At 36.4% G+C, this 19186-nt stretch overlaps 1 protein-coding gene across 1 annotated transcript in view; it reads left to right on the top strand.

The window, feature by feature from the left end:
- LOC145667490 (uncharacterized) overlaps positions 1–19186 on the top strand; it is a 106454-nt gene that overhangs the window by 10660 nt on the left and 76608 nt on the right. The gene's annotated exons all lie outside the window — the stretch shown is intronic.

Raw genomic sequence — 19186 nt, 5'->3', positions numbered from 1 at the left:
AATCTCAGATCTCGAGTTTTATTACGAATGAACATGAACTTAAAACACACTTACAACTTCTAGAGCAGGAACAAATAGGGGTTCATTCACACTTATATAATTTCTCATATTCCCTTTCTCGCCTCGCCAATGAAACACGGCTTGGTTTTTCACAAATTCAAACCGCTTTCCGTCGAATTATTGACGATGAACAAAACCTTACGGCTCAACTATCGAGTAATCGACAACACCTCCTATCGTTTATACAATTATTCTTTCAGATTGATACCCTTCTACTACATAAGTTAAGCGAAATTTTTCACCTAGATATATTCAACAATATTTACGAAAACTGTAATCGAAATTTGCTTCCTACTACTCTCTTACCCATCAATACCTTACAAAATGATCTCGCTAAACTCAACACTCGCTTGTCCACAAAAAATCTCAAAATATCGCCATATTTTTCACCTCATTTAATACACTCAATGCCGCTCAGCCATTGCCATGTTACTCCAGACAAAGTCTATTTGCAAATACGTATTCCGGTTTTGCCCCTATCTTCTTCTTTTACTTGTGTGTGTGTGTGTGTTTGCGTGTGTGAATAAAATGTTTCTTTTATTGGAGATGGCCCCCTCAAAATTTTCTTGGGCCTTCATTGGCCCCAATCAAAAAATTCTAGCTACGCTACTGGTTGGGTACGGAAGACACTATTAATAATTACAGTAAATTTAAGACCCTATTGTTAAAAAGACTAATTGTGGCTGGCCAGATAGCTTTTATACGAAACGGTGTTGTTCAGCATCAGCACACCTGCGCCTATCACCCAGACAACACGTACGTGTACGTCACATGTGCACTATCCATGCATAAGCCGTACATTTGCACATGTGCATTTGTGTGGATGATGAACACATACATAACTCGTGCATAAGCCGTACACGTGAATTTGCGTGGATGAAGCACACATACATAACCCGTGTATGTGCACATGTGCATTTACGTGGGTTATGCACACGCACATAACCAGTGATTAAGTCGTGCATGTGCACATGTGCATTTGCTTGGATAAAGTACACATTTACATAACCCGTGCCTAAGCCGTTACATACACATGTGCATTTGCGTGGATGAAGCACAAGTACAGAACCCGTGCTTAAAGCCGCTATGTGCACATGTGCATTTGCATGGATGAAGTACACATTTATATAACCCGTGCTGTAGCCGTTATATACACATGTGCATTTGTGTGGATGCAGCGCACGCACGTAACCCGTGCTTAAGCCGTTATGTACACATGTGCATTTGCGTGGATGCAGCGCACGTACTGAACACGTACATAAGCCGTTATGTGCACATGTGCATTTGCATGGATGAAGCACATATTTATATAACCCGTGCCTAAGCCGTTATGTACGCATGTGCATTTGCATTGATGCAACGCACGTACGTAACCCGTGCTTAAGCCGTTATGTGCACATGTGCATTTGCATGGATGAAGCACACATTTATATAACCCGTGCTGTAGCCGTTATGTACACATGTGCTTTTGCGTGGATGCAGCGCATGTGCATAACCCATGCTTGAGCAGTGGATGGGAACATGTGCATTTGCGTGGATGAAGCACATTTAAATTGCCGGTGCTTAAGCCGTTGTGTGCACATAGGTATTTGCACGGCTACTGCACGTGTGTATGAGACGTCCATAATACCGTGCAAGTGTATACTTTTACTTTCATTCTTTTACTCTCATTCTCATCAACAGAAAGTGACCTCTATTTTTGGTAGGTGTCGTTTTTCCTCCAGGCGGTGTTATAGAGACTTTTCGACGAATAACAGCTGAAGGATTGTAAAAACTCCATAACGTCCACTGAGCTAGGATACAATATCAACAGGTGGCAGCATTGTACTGATGTAACTACTCTAAGACAGTTTATAGGTTTACAAAATTATTTTCCTGACTGATTACAGTAGAATATGTTGCGTTATTTGTTACTTGGCAAACATGTCAAAGATACTACCTAAAGCTTTGCTCGTTGCAAATAATAAACTCCAAAACTAAAATTCTCACTAACAATTATTAGTTACTTGTTATATACTTTGAAGGTGATGTCTTTGCACCACCTTCACCAAATATATAAACTTCTTTTTTTCTTCGTTGCATCTCGAATTTGTTTTTACATCACCTCTGTACTACGAGGAAATCACCTGTGCACTACATGTAAGTCATCTGGGCACTGTTGCCAACTCGCCAGTGTGAAATGTCGCTAGTTTAGTACTCTAAAGTCGCTAAACGCCTCCTGCCAAGTCGCTAAAAAAGTCGCTATATAATTTTACAAAGGAATTAAAATAATTTAAATATTTTTCATGTACAATGAAAGACTCGAGTGTTTTTCTTAAAAAAAATGACCATCTTCACAAAACCACTGCACTATGCGCTTTCAAGAATACAAAAGTAATAAATATACCATTAAAAATTTGTAAATACTTAAAATTTTGGATCACTTTTTCCCATTCCTTCTTATAGAGTACGATTATATTTTTTGGAGGGGTTGGGAAATTCATGTTGCTTTCGTATTGGAACAATTCACCGAACTCACCCCACGAAATTTCTGTATAATTTATATTAAGAACAACCGCAGTTAAATTAATATATAAATCACACGTACTACACTGAGCCAGAAAAACCACAACGTTCTACGACGTCACTGTCACTGTACGCACTGTGCAATGGAAGAGGTTACCAGCTATTACGCAACTAGTTAGATACGGGAAATTCCCGGATTTCCGAACCACAGTGTAGAAGGGCATAATTCTCAATGCAGCGATGAATCCAACGAAGTAAGTCTCTTATAGCAATAGTGCAACCGAGCGTGTAAAAGCAATTATTAGTATCACAAACTGCTAAATTCTGGAAACTTTAATATTAATATAGAACAAAATATTTGAATTCCTAAATGTCGCTAGATTTGTCGCTAGGCGCTAAATAAAAATTTTTGTCGTTAGACACTTCCAAAAGTCGTTAGTTCTAGCGACAAAGTCGCTAAATTGGCAACACTGCATCTGGGTACTGTTTCAAATCACCTCTATCGTACATGTAAATCATCTGGGTACTGCGTGTAAATCACCTCTGTCCTACATGTAAATCACCTGTGTGTTACGTGTAAATCATCTCTGTCCTACATGTAAATCATCTGGGTACTGCGTGTAAATTACCTATATGCTACGTGTAAATCACCTCTGTCCTACATGTAAATCACCTGGGTACTGCGTATAAATCACCTGTGTGATACGTGTAAATCATCTCTGTCCTACATGTAAATCACCTGGGAACTGCGTGTAAATCACCTGTGTGTTACGTGTAAATCATCTCTGTCCTACATGTAAATCATCTGGGTACTGCGTGTAAATCACCTATGTGCTACGTGTAAATCACCGCTGTCCTACATGTAAATCACCTGTGAACTACATGTAAATCGAATACGTGCTACTTGTAAATCACCTGCGCGGTAGATGTAAATCACTTGTGCAGGACGTGTACGTTGCACATGTTCTGTGCACGTGAAGATGTTGAATAGGACCTGGCATGTATATGTGCATCACATATACAGACGTGCATTTATACAGATGATGCACATGTTGCATCCGTGCCATTGTATATGTACTATACGGATACTGTACGTGCATTGTGCTGTATGGGTCACCTTTTTTTGGCTTTGTAGCTAGTTAACCTTTCATTTCCAATGGCTTATGAATGTCATCAGAACACTGGATCTGTATCAACCCAAAATTCTGTGACGCCATCAGGAATCGACACACAAGTCAGAAGCCAGGTACAACAACCCTTTTTCTATCGTGAGCACCTGTTTCTATATTCTTCGATCCGTATAAAGCTGATGACAACTTGGCTTGGCGTTTAAAACATCTCTATGACTAAAGTCTTCATGGAAATATGGCATAATTTTTAACTAATTTCCTTGATGTTGTGAGCGTGTGGCCCCCCTCACTCCTATTTCATTTTAATTTTCCCAGTTACTCTTGGCTGAAGTGGAATAAGGCTCCATGGATTATACGTCGACGCAAACTTTGTTGGTTTTATCTCTTTCAATGAGTTGGCAGTACTGTGAATGGTGACTTGTATCTTTTGTTCATCGTACAAAGGAATGAGACGTGGTTGTGACTTTATAAGAAAATAATCCCTTGAAATCTAGTTTAATCGAAGAATATGTTTACTATTTTTAATACTTTAAATATATAATTCTAATGGTGAATACATTTAACACTTTTCAATATATATATTTTTTGTAAAAAACATTTCGTATAGATATTATTAAAATTTCTCTCGGTCATCACAAGCGTAAGCATAGAGACGCTAGAAAGAGAAGGCGCGAGAACTATTGTGCGAATGGACGCCATCAAAAAGAGATGATGTGAACAACTTACCAAGGAAATCTAACGATAATTTGGTCATCGTTTATGTTATTGTGCTAAAATATGTATCAGTGAATTGTGGAACTTATGTTATTTCGTTACCTACGTAAGTTAAAGTAATGTAGGTAAGACAAGGGATAAATTTACTTCTTAGATTGTTAATCAGTGGCACCATAAGTAAGTTCACGGTCGACTACCCAGGCGGACAATGGAAATTGGAGCTAATCAAGAAAGTCAAAAATCCCTTCAAAAATGGGAAGAAGAATCTAAAAGGATTGTCCTCCAAAATATCCGCTGACCCCCCCCCCCCCATCTTCTGAAATCTCCAAAATCGAAGTGTCGTGTGAATTAGTGTTCAGTGAGCAATATGTGCAAAGTAATCATGTCTCTTGTTACGCAATGAGCCGGCTTCGTCGACATAGCATATGATTCTGAATTAATTTTTCGAAATTCTTTTTTTATTTTTTTATTCTCCAATAAAAATTCATGGTCTTAAATTTAATATGTTAAAATGATAAAAGGAAAAATCCAAAATACAAAACTTCAAAAGGTATCAATAATATACATATTAATCAAAATGCAGAAGTAAGTATGTATGTTATATGTATAATGTCTGTGCTTTAGTAAATCAATTTCATATATGTATTTTATTTGAGTTGTTTCATACCAGTTTCATATACAAATCACTACTGGAACGGTAAGAATATTTTACTTGGTGTTGTAATATTATATGGATGCGAAGTGGGCGTGTCACCGAGGGCGGGTACGCGTATATGTCACCTCGGATCGAACCCGTCTTAATTTGTGATCTGATGCAATTCGTCCCACAACCTCTAACCACTACTATACAAAAGGAGTTTCTCATTCCGTTCCATCCGTTAGACCCACTGTAAATGAAACTCTTTAGCGTCCGAATGAAAGAATCTTACCCAGTTGGGTCAACAGATAGGCGTACCAGACAAGACACGAACCTTACCGGTCATAAGAATGGCTTTCCCAAACAGAGACACGATCCAATCGTGTCATAAGAATGGCGCTCTAAACAGACACTGAATTCCTGCACCGTTAAAGTAAAAGTAGTGATTCATGCGTAGAAACATAAAGGTACAAGGTAAGTTTCTGACTCGTGTTTAGAAATTTTATATAGTTGTGCAAAATGGATGAAAGTAATGTTAAGTTAGTGCTGGACGCACTTAAAGCAAATAAAGATGAACTCATTGAGCAAACTAATACTGTAATGTACGTGAGTCCTTAGAAAGTAAAATTGTTGCTTCTAACAAAGAAATGCAAAATTTACGCGAATCTTTAGAAAACAAAATAGAAAAAATTAATAAATCTTTGGAAGGAAAAATACTTGAAGTGAATGATCAAACCATTAAAGTGTGTGAGTCTTTAGAAAATAAGATGTCAGAAATATCAGAGGCAACAAAAAGACAGATCGACGATAAACTTGAGGTGCAATTAGAAATAATCAGAAAAGAATGCGTAGGTAGATACGAACAAATATCTAAAGAAATAAATGAGAAATGCGAGCAGGTAAATGATAAATGTGAGAAAATATGGGGGAAAACAGTACAGAATTATCAAGAACTTGAGAACATTACGGTCGATTTGGGTAAATGTGAAGAAAAGGCGGACCGAGCATTCGAGAAAATTGAAGCAATCGAGGAGTCAGTAAATAAAATCAGGGGCGGACTGGCCCACCCTGCTACCCTGCAAATGCAGGGTGGGCCCCCTCCACCAATTCTAAAAAGATGTGCTCAATTAAACCTACCAGCATAAAAAATATGACAGGGTAACTCCCGCAAACTTGTGTTTTGCATAAAAACGACGTAAAGTTAAACTTTCATGAACAGACCTTATTCTTCTTCTCGTTTATCGACTTGAAAAGGTTCCATCTATGAGACTATCAGGCCCTAAAACATTGCAGGATTTGTGATACAGCAGCTGTTAAAAACGAGCACGTTAACTACTACTTTTTTAATATAAGAAACAGTAGATTTCAGGCTGTTATTGGATTTGGATACCATTGCCTATTCCGGTCCTTTTACAAGCCGGCGAGTGGCGATGTTTTAAAGAAACAATAGTTTCGTAGATATTGTTATTTTGTAAAGTGGAGGTGGAGCCGGAACGCTTTTGAACTGCATTGACCTCAGACCAAGCTTCGAAGAAAAAAAATCGGATCAGACTTCTTCTTCTTCTTTTTTTCAGTGCGGTAAAGCGAAAAGAAATCAGACGCCACTATCAACGATTGTTTTATACAAACCTCAAACAATTACTATGAAATTGCTGCCCTCGACTCGTGTTTTATTTGTATATTACATCGAAGAGCAAATCCGATGGCAGCAATTCAATTATTGGAACACCATATATGTGTCGTTTGTAATGGAAGACAGATGTGGTTGTGTCAGTATGGATGGTAGGAGCGATTGTAAGATTACTGTAAAGAAAAAATATAAAAGTGGTGCTAAAAAGCGAGAACACAAACGAAGATGTGATTTACGAAAAGCTGCATCTGACCTAAAACAACGTAGGCTATTTGAATCTGTGAAGCCCCAAGAAACAAATGAGCGTGATGTGACTCATTCGAGTACTGCAGGACAGTTGCCAGTTTTTGTTTTGTTTTGTTGATTTTCTGCCAAAGGTGTTCATAAATTATAATGTATACACCACGTCTGTGGATGATTTCAGTCAATTGTAGCTTATCTTTTATGGTTATTCTTACTTGAAATTACACAACTTTAACAGGCGAACACGAAATTAACTTAACTGTTTGCTGCCGCGTAGTGCTTTCAAATGGGTCAGATCAGGCTTTCATGGGTCAGGGGTCGAGTAAAGCCTGCTTGAGACACGGGTCGGGTCAGGTCACCTACGCTAGGGTCAAGGCTGCTCTAGCCACGGGTTCGCTCGGGTTAATTTTATGTGCCGGTTCGGCTAAATCCTTCTCGGGTCGAGTTGAATGTCGACCCGACCCGACTCATGACTCGATTGTGACCCAAGGAAGTTCGACTCGAGCCCTGACCCGATGAAGCCTGACCTGACCTGTTTGAGAGCACTAGCTGCCGGACTGGGATCAGTAAGCGTTGGTGTAACTTCTAAAGGTGCTGAACACTTATGCTGTCAGTCAAATCAATGTGTATATCGTGTAAATGTTAATGTTAACTTCCCTTTAGTTATTTAAAATTAATTTAAAATAAAAGTGTAGTAAAATGTAAAAATTATTTGTGATGTGCAAAGTAGGTATTCATATGAAAAGAGAAGTTGGGGCCAGCCGAGGAGTGGGCGGATTATCTAATCTTTCTGCGACATGAAGATATGATATTATGACTTACTTATGTCAAGGAAAATCTTGCGTTTCGAAATCTATCGCGAATTTACCTCCAATCGCATTTTTTGTGTTGCATTGAAGCCACAAAGTTACAGCTTTTTCAAGTTTCCAACAGTGACGCCATGTCTGTTGTCTCACCTGACACGCTTGGGTTAGGGGGAGTTGTCTGCTAAGAGCGGGGCGTACTACCTCGAGATTATACAGCAATATTTAGACGAGTTTGTGTATGTGGGTTACATTTTCTTCTCGCCAAAAAGACCGGTACAGAGAGAGATTGCGGCACGTTCGCGAGCAGACTCCCGACTGAAGTAAGTGGCATTTTTTACGTATCAAGGGAAAGGGGAGCCTCAGATCAGCTATGACAAAATACGAATCTTCGTTAAGTAGGGTGGTTGCAGGTTTGGTTACTTAAAAAAAAGTTTCAGATATGTTATTTTACATGAAAACGCAATAAAAATCGCCTCAAAATTAATTAACGTTTCCCAAATGTCTATATCTTGTATACTGCTTTTTTTTTCAATCTGATAGCATTTTCTGAAACACCAGCCTTTATTTGGGGATTTCCAGCAGACATGGGTAAAATCATGTCAAAATTAACTAGTTTATAATTTTAAAAAATCTGTTGTTCATTCTCCGCCGGCCCTGAATAGGCTACATGCCCTTATTCCTTTGAAAAACTTTTTCCGTCATGTGTAAATGAGGCTGTGCAACGATGAATCATCGCATTCCTGAACATAAATTTTAAAAATACTTAGTAGTGAAATACAATTATCAAATTTCAATAACAATATATAAAGAACACGTATTGCTTTATTATTATTATTATTATTATTATTATTATTATTATTATTATTATTATTATTATTATTATTATTATTATTATTATTATTATTATTATATGTAATACATATGAAGAATGCCAAGTACATTTTTTACATTTTTATACAGTGGGCCCTCATTTCAGTTTAGCAGGGTGGGCCCTATGGTTGCCAGTCCGCCCCTGAATAAAATTGAAGCTAATTTAGAAAACAAAGAAAAAATGTTAGTGGGATTAAATGATGCGACTCATAAGTTAGAAAGAAACGTTGCAATATTGTACAGTAGGGTCGATACTCTGTCACAGAACACTATCCCTCCCGGTATTGATGTAATCAATATGAACCAAAATATTGCTTTAATAGGTGATAGGTTGTCAAGTTTAGAAATAAAAGTAGACGAAACCCAAACTAAGTTAACCTCATTAACTGAGAGCGCCAGTAGAGGGGAGTGAACGTAATTGGCGTAGATTAAGTATGTCGGGTGACGGTAGGAGTAACCGCAGGTCAAAATACAGCAGTAAGGGAGAAACTAGTAGCTCCAACCAAACTGATTCTAGTTCTTCGACAGCAAGTGAGAGAACAAAATTAAAGAAGCGTATTAAAGTGAGAAAATCAGATAGGGGTAATGTGAAAAAGCCTAAACGACGAATATTGCGTCATGGTGACATCGAAATGTTCCCAAAGTTTTCAGGTTTAGAAGATGATGAGTCACCAACTTCGTTTCTAAAGCAGTTTAAGATTGCAGCGCACGCAGTAGATGTACCTGAATCGCAATATTTAGATGTACTAGGGTTTGTTTTTACCGGTAATGCTCGTGAGTGGTACAAGTCAAAATTAGGTACATTTCGTTCATTTGAAGATTTCACTAAAGAATATAAAGCCCAATTTGCTTCGGAACAAGTTATTGCAAGTAAACTATCGGTGTTGCAATCTCAAGCGTTTAAGCCAAAAACTGATGGTATCGTCACCGATTTTGTCCACAAAAGATTCAATAAGATACGTGGTTTGTCACCTGATATACCGGATACTTTTATTGTGAACACGATCCTATTTCTTACCGACGACAGTTAGCATTGTTTCCAAATTTAGATTATAATTCATTTTTAACTGCTATACAAAATCTTAAAGCACGGTATTATGATAGCCGAAATATTAACGATAGGAACAATTTTCATGGTAGAACTGTACGTGTCAATCAGGTAGATGAAGTGCAAGGGAATTATGAGAAGTTCAATAAAAGGGGAAATTATGGTAATGAAAACCGTAAAAATTCAAGTAAAGGTAAGTTTGACGGACCCAAAAGGAAGGGAAGTCCGAATAAGAAAAAGTTCCACTGGAACAAAGGTAAGAATAGTTATGCAAGAAATAATGATCGCAATGAGGGCCAAGGTAATAATCGTAGTAATTACGAAGATGATCACGAGTATGAAAATTCAAATCAAAAGGAAAGAGTGAACTTTGTAAATAGTAACCATGATGAAGGTATGAACCGAGCACAGCCCATGCCCCCATATACTCAATCTGCACCACAATTTCCATATTATAGTCAAAGGGTTATATTTCCACAAAACAAAGATCAAAATTTAAACTGAGAATACTCTCCAACGCGAGTGCGGTTGGGATAATTGGCAATGTAAATGGTAATTTTGGTACTGAAAGTCAAAATGCACTCAAAAATGATTCGCAATGCGAGTTTGTTGTAATTGGAAAGAACGTAGTTAACGTTGTAAGCTGGGACATCGATTCATCTGAAAGTAGTGATGAAGAACAAAGATTTAATGGTCAATCTAGGTCAGCTGAAATAAAGATACATATTTTAAATCAACCAATAGTAGCCTTGTCTGATTCTGGAGCATCAGTCAGTCTTTTGTCTTTAGAGACATGGAAACGAGTAGCGTCTATCATTTCCCATCCTCACTTGCGACCAGCTCCACATATTTTGTTGGTGGATTTTTCAGGTAAGAAAAAGAAACAGGTGCAAGGTGAAACAATATTGTGTATTGAAATAGGGAAAGTTAGTTTTGACGTACGTGTGTTAGTTGTCTCTGACTTAAATACTGAGTGCTTGTTGGGTAGAAATTTCCTTACTCAATCCAAGGCAAAGATAGATTTTGGTGATAATTCTATTACGGTTGAAAAAGAAGGAGAAATCGTTAACGTACCTATGCTAGGTGGTCAAGTTGACAATACTAAAGTTACAAAAATTCTGACTAAAGGTGATGTACAGAAAAAGATAAATTTTGTCTCAAGTTGGTATCGAAACTAAAATGAATGTTACTAGCGACAGTGATGATGAATCGGAAAGTTTATATGAGATTGGAAAAGTGAATGTAAAGTGTCCCATAGTAAATAATTTGGTAAGTGAAAAGCAAAAATTAGAAAAAGAATGGGTAAATCATGTTGTTCTTTCTGATCAAGCTTATAATAAAATTCGTAATTCTTGTAGTAACAAAAAGGAAATGAAAGTGCTAAATTTAGAAATTGCCAATGAAGATAAATTTTTGTTTGATTACTATTCACAACAAATTCCAGAGATAGATTGTGAGATCGAAAAATCGCATTGTAAGTCGTTAGATAGAGTTGCAGTTTGTAACACATTTGATAGTAAAACAGAAAGTGAATTTGCTTCAATTTCAGAAATACGGGAAAAGGTTAAGGAAGCTCAATTGTCTGATTTTGAGAAAGAAAAATTGTTCAAATTGTGGTTGAAACATAGGAAAATCTTTAAAAATATTCCCGGACGTTGTACCAAATTTGAGTATGAAATTGAGGTAGACACTGACCAACCTTTAGTTAAAAGGCAATATACGTTACCATATAAATTCAAAGAACGTATTGAGTCACAAATTGATGAGTGGTTACAATGTGGTGTAATAGAATCTTGTGTATCAATCTATTCACACCCAATTTTCTGCGTGCCAAAGAAAAATACTAGTAAAATGCGTGTAGTAGTGGATTTGACAGTTTTGAACAAGCATGTAAAAATAAAACAATTAAAGGTAAACAAAATTTATGATTTGTTGTTAAAGTTTCAGGGTGCAAAGTACGTATCAAATATTGATTAAGTAGGAAGTTATACACAAGTTCCAATTTCTGAAAGTTGTAGAGATTACACAGCATCCTCGTGGAATGGTAAAATGTATAGATTTACATCCATCCCTTTTGGATACGCAAATGGAGGCGTAGGATTAATGGCTTGTCTTTTGGTTGTGTTAGGTCACGCATTATTTGATAAATTAGTTACTTATATTGATGATATTTCTGTACCAACTTTTTCTTTTGATGAACAGTTAGAAATTTTGAATTTGTTGTTTACGAAATTAGAAGAAGTCAATATGACTAAATTTAAAGAAATCCTCATTTTGTAATACGAGTTTTCAATTTCTTGGTTTCGTAGTCACACCTGAAGGCGTGAAAAAGAATCCGTCGTATGTAGAAACAATTCGAACATTGCCTCGTCCCAAAAATGTAAAGAAACTTAAGCGAGTGTTAGCTTTGTTCGAGTGGTGTTATAAATTTGTATATCATTTTGCTCATTTAGCCAATTCATTGTTTGAACTTCTGAAAAAGAATAAAAAGTGGATCTGGACTGGCGAATGTGAGCAAAGTTTTGCTAAGTTGAAAGAATCATTATCTGAAGAGGTGCTGTTAAATCATCCGCTGTTAGATCACGATTTTTGTTTAGTAACAGACAGTTCGTTGGTAGCAGTTGGAAGTATATTATTCCAAGAAGTAGATGGTGAAAAGCACATACTTGGTTTTTATAGTAAAACTCTGAATAGTGCACAACGAAATTTCACTATCACGGAATTAGAGGCGTATGCAATTGTTACAGCTATACGTAAATGGGGACATTTATTATATGGCCATCACGTAAAAGTTTACACAGACCATAACTCACTAGTGTTTTTAAATAAAATTCGCCCTTAGAACTCTCGTTTGGCTCGGTGGAGTCTCGAACTACAGGGATTTAATCTAGAAATAAAGCACATTTCAGGGAGTGAAAATGTTGCCAGTGATGCATTGTCCAGGATAGTTTTAGCCCCTCCTAGTGAAATTTTAGACATAAACAATTTAGAAGTCCTCCCATCATTTTTCAGAAACCTCACACCAGGAGAGTTAACCGAAAAACAAAAAGAGCATCCTAAGTACAGTAAAATTATTAAATTTTTAGAGAAACCGAATGATCCTTACAGTAAGATGCAAAATAGAAATGTAGAAAAATTCTACAAATTGGAAAACGGTATTTTGTTGTATAAGAACTTCCATTTCCCTAACAGTTGGAGAATTTGCATTCCACCTTCTTTAGTAAATCTGGTAATTGAAGAAATGCATAACAACCGTGGACATTTCGGATGTGAAAGAACAGTAAGTTTCATCAGCGAAATCTGTTATTGGAAATCTATGCGGCGAGATATGATGAATTATATTAACGATTGTCTCGAGAGTAAACGAACTAAAGTTGATACTCGACCCCCAGCTAGACCTCTAGAAACCATACAGGTGAAAGGCCCTAGGAGATTGATTTCAATTGACATCATCGGACCTCTTGTGCCATCTCCTTCAAATTGTAAGTTTATACTTTCAGTCTTGGGCGTTTTTACTCGCTACCTTGTTCTTTATCCCATCCGGAACGCTACTACGAAGTGTGTAGTAAAATGTTTGGAATCATTGTACTTTGTGCACTTAGGAATACCTTCAGCTATATTAGCGGACAATGGTAGTTGTTTTATTTCTAAAAACTTCAAACAAAAAATGGAAGAATATGGTGTTAAAATATTTTATTCAACCCCCTACCATCCGGCGTCGAACGCCGTTGAGAGAATCCATCGGGAGACGAACAGATTATTTAGACTATTTTGTAAAGATGATCATGGTTCCTGGGAGAAATTTATACCGCAAGTTGTGTTATTGAATTATTCCATATCAAGCAGTCTTGGCGCGAGTCCAGCTAGTTTACACTTGAATATTCAGGCTGAAAAACCTATCTTCGAACATGTTGGTATCTTTACAAATGATACAAGTGAAAATGATAATGAAAGTTGGGACAATAAGTTGGTAATGGCAGATTTTAAAAGAAATGAAGGGATCCGAAAGCGAAATGAGAGGTACAATTCACAACAGGAGATTAAACACAAAATACAGGTGAATGATCTGGTTTTCTTGAAACAGACAAACTTAAGTTCCGCAACAGACAAGAAAATCTCAAAATTCTTTAATGTGTTCAAAGGACCTTATCTTTGTGTTAATAAACCATCAAATTCAGAAAAGGTGTTCGAATTGTTAGATCCTTTAACTGGTAAATCAATTGGCTCATATTCTGTAGATCGACTTAAGGTGTGGAAACCTACGAAACAAACTCGAAAGATTTGGTTAGATTTAGCTGTGAAACATAGTTCTCAAAAATACCATGACATGATTTCAAGCGAATTTAAAAATTCAGATTTAGAAAGTAGTGTTGAAACTGTTCTTTGCAACGCATTAACGACAATACCAGTATGTTTATCTCAAAAGGTTCAACCAAGAAGTAATAACCAACGAATACACAAAATTTTGGAAAAATTGTTGGAAGTTGACAAATATTTGAATTTTCTGTACTGTAAAAATCTGTGTTCATCCGATGTGTTGGAATTAGCATTGGTAAATTTACAAAATCCTTATGTGTTATTGAATGAGAGAGTTCAAGGAATGTAAAAAAAAGTTGTTTCATACGATATAAGCAGGCATCTGTGATCAGCTATGCGTCTTCCAGATGGCCGTTGATGTTTTCTTTTCCAAAGTAATGGAAAAACCAGCAAAGACATATACCAAGTCATTGAGATGAGGTTCCCCCTTATATATTTTGGGTGATGTAATATTTCTTTAACGCTCGAAGTAAGCAATTTTGGTAAGTCCCATTCTTTATTATTTTGAATTTTTAACCTTGTGTTCTATATTTCGGCCACATCTCGGGGTGGAAACATATAATTCATTGTGGGTAGGTATCTTCGAAATTTAGCCAGGCAGATCCTGTCGAGTGATCAGAGAGAATCCTAACTGAATTATTACGTTGTAAAAATTTGGCTGTGAATCTTGAAGGCGCCGATAAATTTTATTAAATCTTGACAAAAACGTATGTTAGTCAATATTGCGTGAAAATGAAGTTTTTAATATGTAATATGTTTTGAAAAATTACTTACTAATGAGAGAATTCATTTTATATATTCGTGTTATCGTATTATTGCATTGTGTTTGAAGTTAACTCATAAGTTGATATATTGTTGTTTAAATGTCGTATTTTAAACGTTTGAATAATGAAAAGAATACATTATTAAAAGTTATTTTGAAAATTAGTTATAAGTAAGTATATACGTATAAAAAGAGTTATTTTTGCATTTTATGTGTTATTCTTTTCAAAATATTGAAAATTTGGTATTTCCAGTCTGGTATAATAAGGATATTTAGTGTAAGATGTAATAACACTAGTCAGATACTTACAAAGAAAAAAAAGGGTTGAAATTTAACGATTTATGTAATGGTGTAAGAAATATATTAGTTATTTGATGTGAATAAATAGAATATGAAAACTACATATATATGATATAAAATGAAAATATAATAGATAATCGATGTGTTATTCCACTTGTTTTAAAACATTGTGTTATGAGCAAAAATATAATCTAATATTTATACAAAAAAGCCCATTTAAATTAAATAGCCCATAAAAATAAAATAGTCCATTTACGTTTGTGTAAAGTGATAGTGAACCATAATAAATCAAATATTATTAGTGGAAGAAAGAAGATGAGTAATAACCGGAAAAACAAACTTTTGGGGAAGAGGATAATTTCAAGATTCCAGGATTCTGATAATCTTCCAAGAAGATCATCGTCCCATCCGCACGCCATATGTGAGCGTGTGCCCCCCTCACTCCTATTTCATTTTAATTTTCCCAGTTACTCTTGGCTGAAGTGGAATAAGGCTCCATGGATTATACGTCGACGCAAACTTTGTTGGTTTTATCTCTTTCAATGAGTTGGCAGTACTGTGAATGGTGACTTGTATCTTTTGTTCATCGTACAAAGGAATGAGACGTGGTTGTGACTTTATAAGAAAATAATCCCTTGAAATCTAGTTTAATCGAAGAATATGTTTACTATTTTTAATACTTTAAATATATAATTCTAATGGTGAATACATTTAACACTTTTCGATATATATATTTCTTGTAAAAACATTTCGTATAGATATTATTAAAATTTCTCTCGGTCATCACAAGCATAAGCATACAGACGCTAGAAAGAGAAGGCGCGAGAACTATTGTGCGAATGGACGCCATCAAAAAGAGATGATGTGAACAACTTACCAAGGAAATCTAACGATAATTTGGTCATCGTTTATGTTATTGTGCTAAAATATGTATCAGTGAATTGTGGAACTTATGTTATTTCGTTACCTACGTAAGTTAAAGTAATGTAGGTAAGACAAGGGATAAATTTACTTCTTAGATTGTTAATCAGTGGCACCATAAGTAAGTTCACGGTCGACTACCCAGCCGGACAATGGAAATTGGAGCTAATCAAGAAAGTCAAAAATCCCTTCAAAAATGGGAAGAAGAATCTAAAAGGATTGTCCTCCAAAATATCCGCTGACCCCCCCCCCATCTTCTGAAATCTCCAAAATCGAAGTGTCGTGTGAATTAGTGTTCAGTGAGCAATATGTGCAAAGTAATCATGTCTCTTGTTACGCAATGAGCCGGCTTCGTCGACATAGCATATGATTCTGAATTAATTTTTCGAAATTCTTTTTTTATTTTTTTTATTCTCCAATAAAAATTCATGGGCTTAAATTTAATATGTTAAAATGATAAAAGGAAAAATCCAAAATACAAAACTTCAAAAGGTATCAATAATATACATATTAATCAAAATGCAGAAGTAAGTATGTATGTTATATGTATAATGTCTGTGCTTTAGTAAATCAATTTCATATATGTATTTTATTTGAGTTGTTTCATACCAGTTTCATACGCAAATCACTACTGGAACGGTAAGAATATTTTACTTGGTGTTGTAATATTATATGGATGCGAAGTGGGCGTGTCACCGAGGGTGGGTACGCGCATTTGTCATAATGTAAGTTATTTTAAGGCGTGTGTGGGTTCTTCTCTTGCAGATCGATGATTGTTGGAAAATGATGCCCCCAAGTCAGTGTTCAATTCATGCTTTTTATAGTTGTCGTAAATATTGTTCTATCTCAGATCCAAGACCATGACGTTGATGATCTATTTATTTATTGTCACTCAAGATGTCTTTTTGGTATTCCTCGGCAGCTTCACCTTACATTAAATTGTCTTAATCACCGGTCGAACGAGAGAGGATTTTAGTTTCCCGGTACCGAAACGGAGTGTGCGCACTTTTCCAGCCAATAAATTTACCTGATTGATAAGGACTTGTATCTCATTGACACTTGTCTATCATTTGTCTTCAAGCTGATTTCTTGGTACAACTTTTGATTGTCGCCAAAAATAGGAACTGTACATTCATGATTTTAAGCACATTTGGTCTCCGAATTATGTATTTCCTTCGAGTAGTTTCCCACCGCAATTGGAGTGCTGCGATTATATCGTACTCTAATCTGGTCCGAGTTACAAGTTAGTAATCAATAAACTATGGTTGTATTGATTATTGGCTACTCGTTCCTCCCTGCTTAAGCAGCTTGACACTGTTCATTACTTGGGGTTTCGTCTAGCTACTGTAGAGATATTGGATTTCCCTCATATTATTAGTATTCAGTATATAAACAAATCAAGAATTAATAACGATTTTATTTTTTATTTTTCTCTTTCTCTTTATTTTCTGTGGATGATGAGAAACAGTCATAACTTGGAATAATAAAACAGTCAGCAAACATTTCAAAATTCTCTTTAGCAGACGATTCCTCATTCTTCATTCTTGGTAAATTTATGTAACTTATGTAACCTGATGTAACCGAAGTGTTCTGTAACTGTTGACAAATTATTAAATAAGTCGAGAATTCCAATTACCTTGCACTTTCCTGAATCCTTACACGTGGATGTTTTCCGTAATTTCGACGGCCATCTTCCTACTTTGGTTGGTATGAAAACGTCCCAGGACCCGGAAGATGGGAGTAGCACACGAGAAGCGGTGAAGTACACGAGGAGCGAGTGTGAGCAACGGCAGGAGAGATTTATATCAAATCCCACGCCAATTCAATAGAGAGACCAAGACATGGAGATGACCAGTCGAGGCCCAGGAACTGAGGTACGGAATACTCATCCAAGATCCTAAACGCCCAAACAACCTTCCTTTTCTTTCTTCCTAAACGGACTCTCGACTCTCTTTTTTTAAATATTTGTTCTTATTTATTTCTACCCACATGCCCTACAAACTAAAAACGCTCGTCGTCTTCTCAGATACCTCTCAATTCTACCAGTGAGCTATATTTTCCAAATTAACGATTATAGTTTCTTTTCTTTCTTCAAAACGACGACGAAAGCATTTCAACCGAATGCACAAGCGTAAGACTACTGTTGCATTCAGTACTAATCATGTTATTTTGCCTTAATGCAGAAGCAAACGAACCACCATTAGCGTGAGAGACTTATTAGAGATTATACACTCCGCGTGCGTTGTATTTCTGAGCACTCCTGTGGATGTCTGTTTTGTGGGGGACAGATTTTTGATCAGAATGTAGCACGTCGCCCGTGTAAGAAGTCTTACCGAAGAAGGATTCGTATCGTCATCTTTTCGTTTGCTTTATACATATGTGCTCTTCAGTCATGGCCGTTGACTCTATCAATGCTTGACTTTCGAATATAATCACATCCTAGAAATGCCACGAAAAATTCGGAGCATTGTTAACGCAGTATCCCAAGTTAATATTTTTTATACAGTTTGTTCTAAATGTGAAAATTTTATTGTCTCTGCTTTGATCACAGACGAGGACATTTCGGATATTAGTCCGTATCTCCTATGTTTAGTATTTACTGCAAAACTAACAGTAGTTAAGTTTGCTCTCGATCACGCGCTTGACTACTTGCTGCTGTGTTGTGTCATTATCTGCACTGATTCAAAAAGAGTTGTCATAAGACTCCAGAACGTCTATACTAAACACTCTTTAGTGCAAGATTTTCCTGAGAGATTCCATCAGATACAGCAACAAAACTGTGTTGTTGTCTGCTGTGTTTCGGCACAGTTGCTATTCTGTAAAACGAGCGTGATGGCATAGGCCACACTGGAACACGCTCTCCCGTGCCCGGAACTACGTAGTTACGTCATTCAATGGATGCGATCTTACTAGTAGTAAGCGGATAACAACCAGGGCAACGGAAATAAACCCGACACAGTAAAAAGTATTTCTGATAATTAGCAGAAGTTGTAACGTACTACTTGTCGAGATGGATTGAGAACCAGACGGACGTAACTCCAAAAATGCTGTTTTCGTTTTCTTCATGTTTGGACATAATTTTGAAAGCCTCACTGGTGTAAATATAAAGCAACGCCACTGTTCTTCTTGTCCATCATTTTTTGTAATGTATCTCAAATATCATCTTATTAAAAACACATTTTTCTAAGAAAATAATATTTTTGTCCTCTCGCCTGTAAACCTACGAAAATAGAGTTACGTTC

This window comes from Thermobia domestica, chromosome 13, assembly GCF_964235325.1.
Source record: "Thermobia domestica chromosome 13, izTheDome1.hap1.1, whole genome shotgun sequence".
Lineage (NCBI taxonomy): Eukaryota > Metazoa > Arthropoda > Insecta > Zygentoma > Lepismatidae > Thermobia > Thermobia domestica.
Note: the sequence above shows the minus strand (reverse complement) of the source record. Positions and strands in the feature narration are given on the sequence as shown.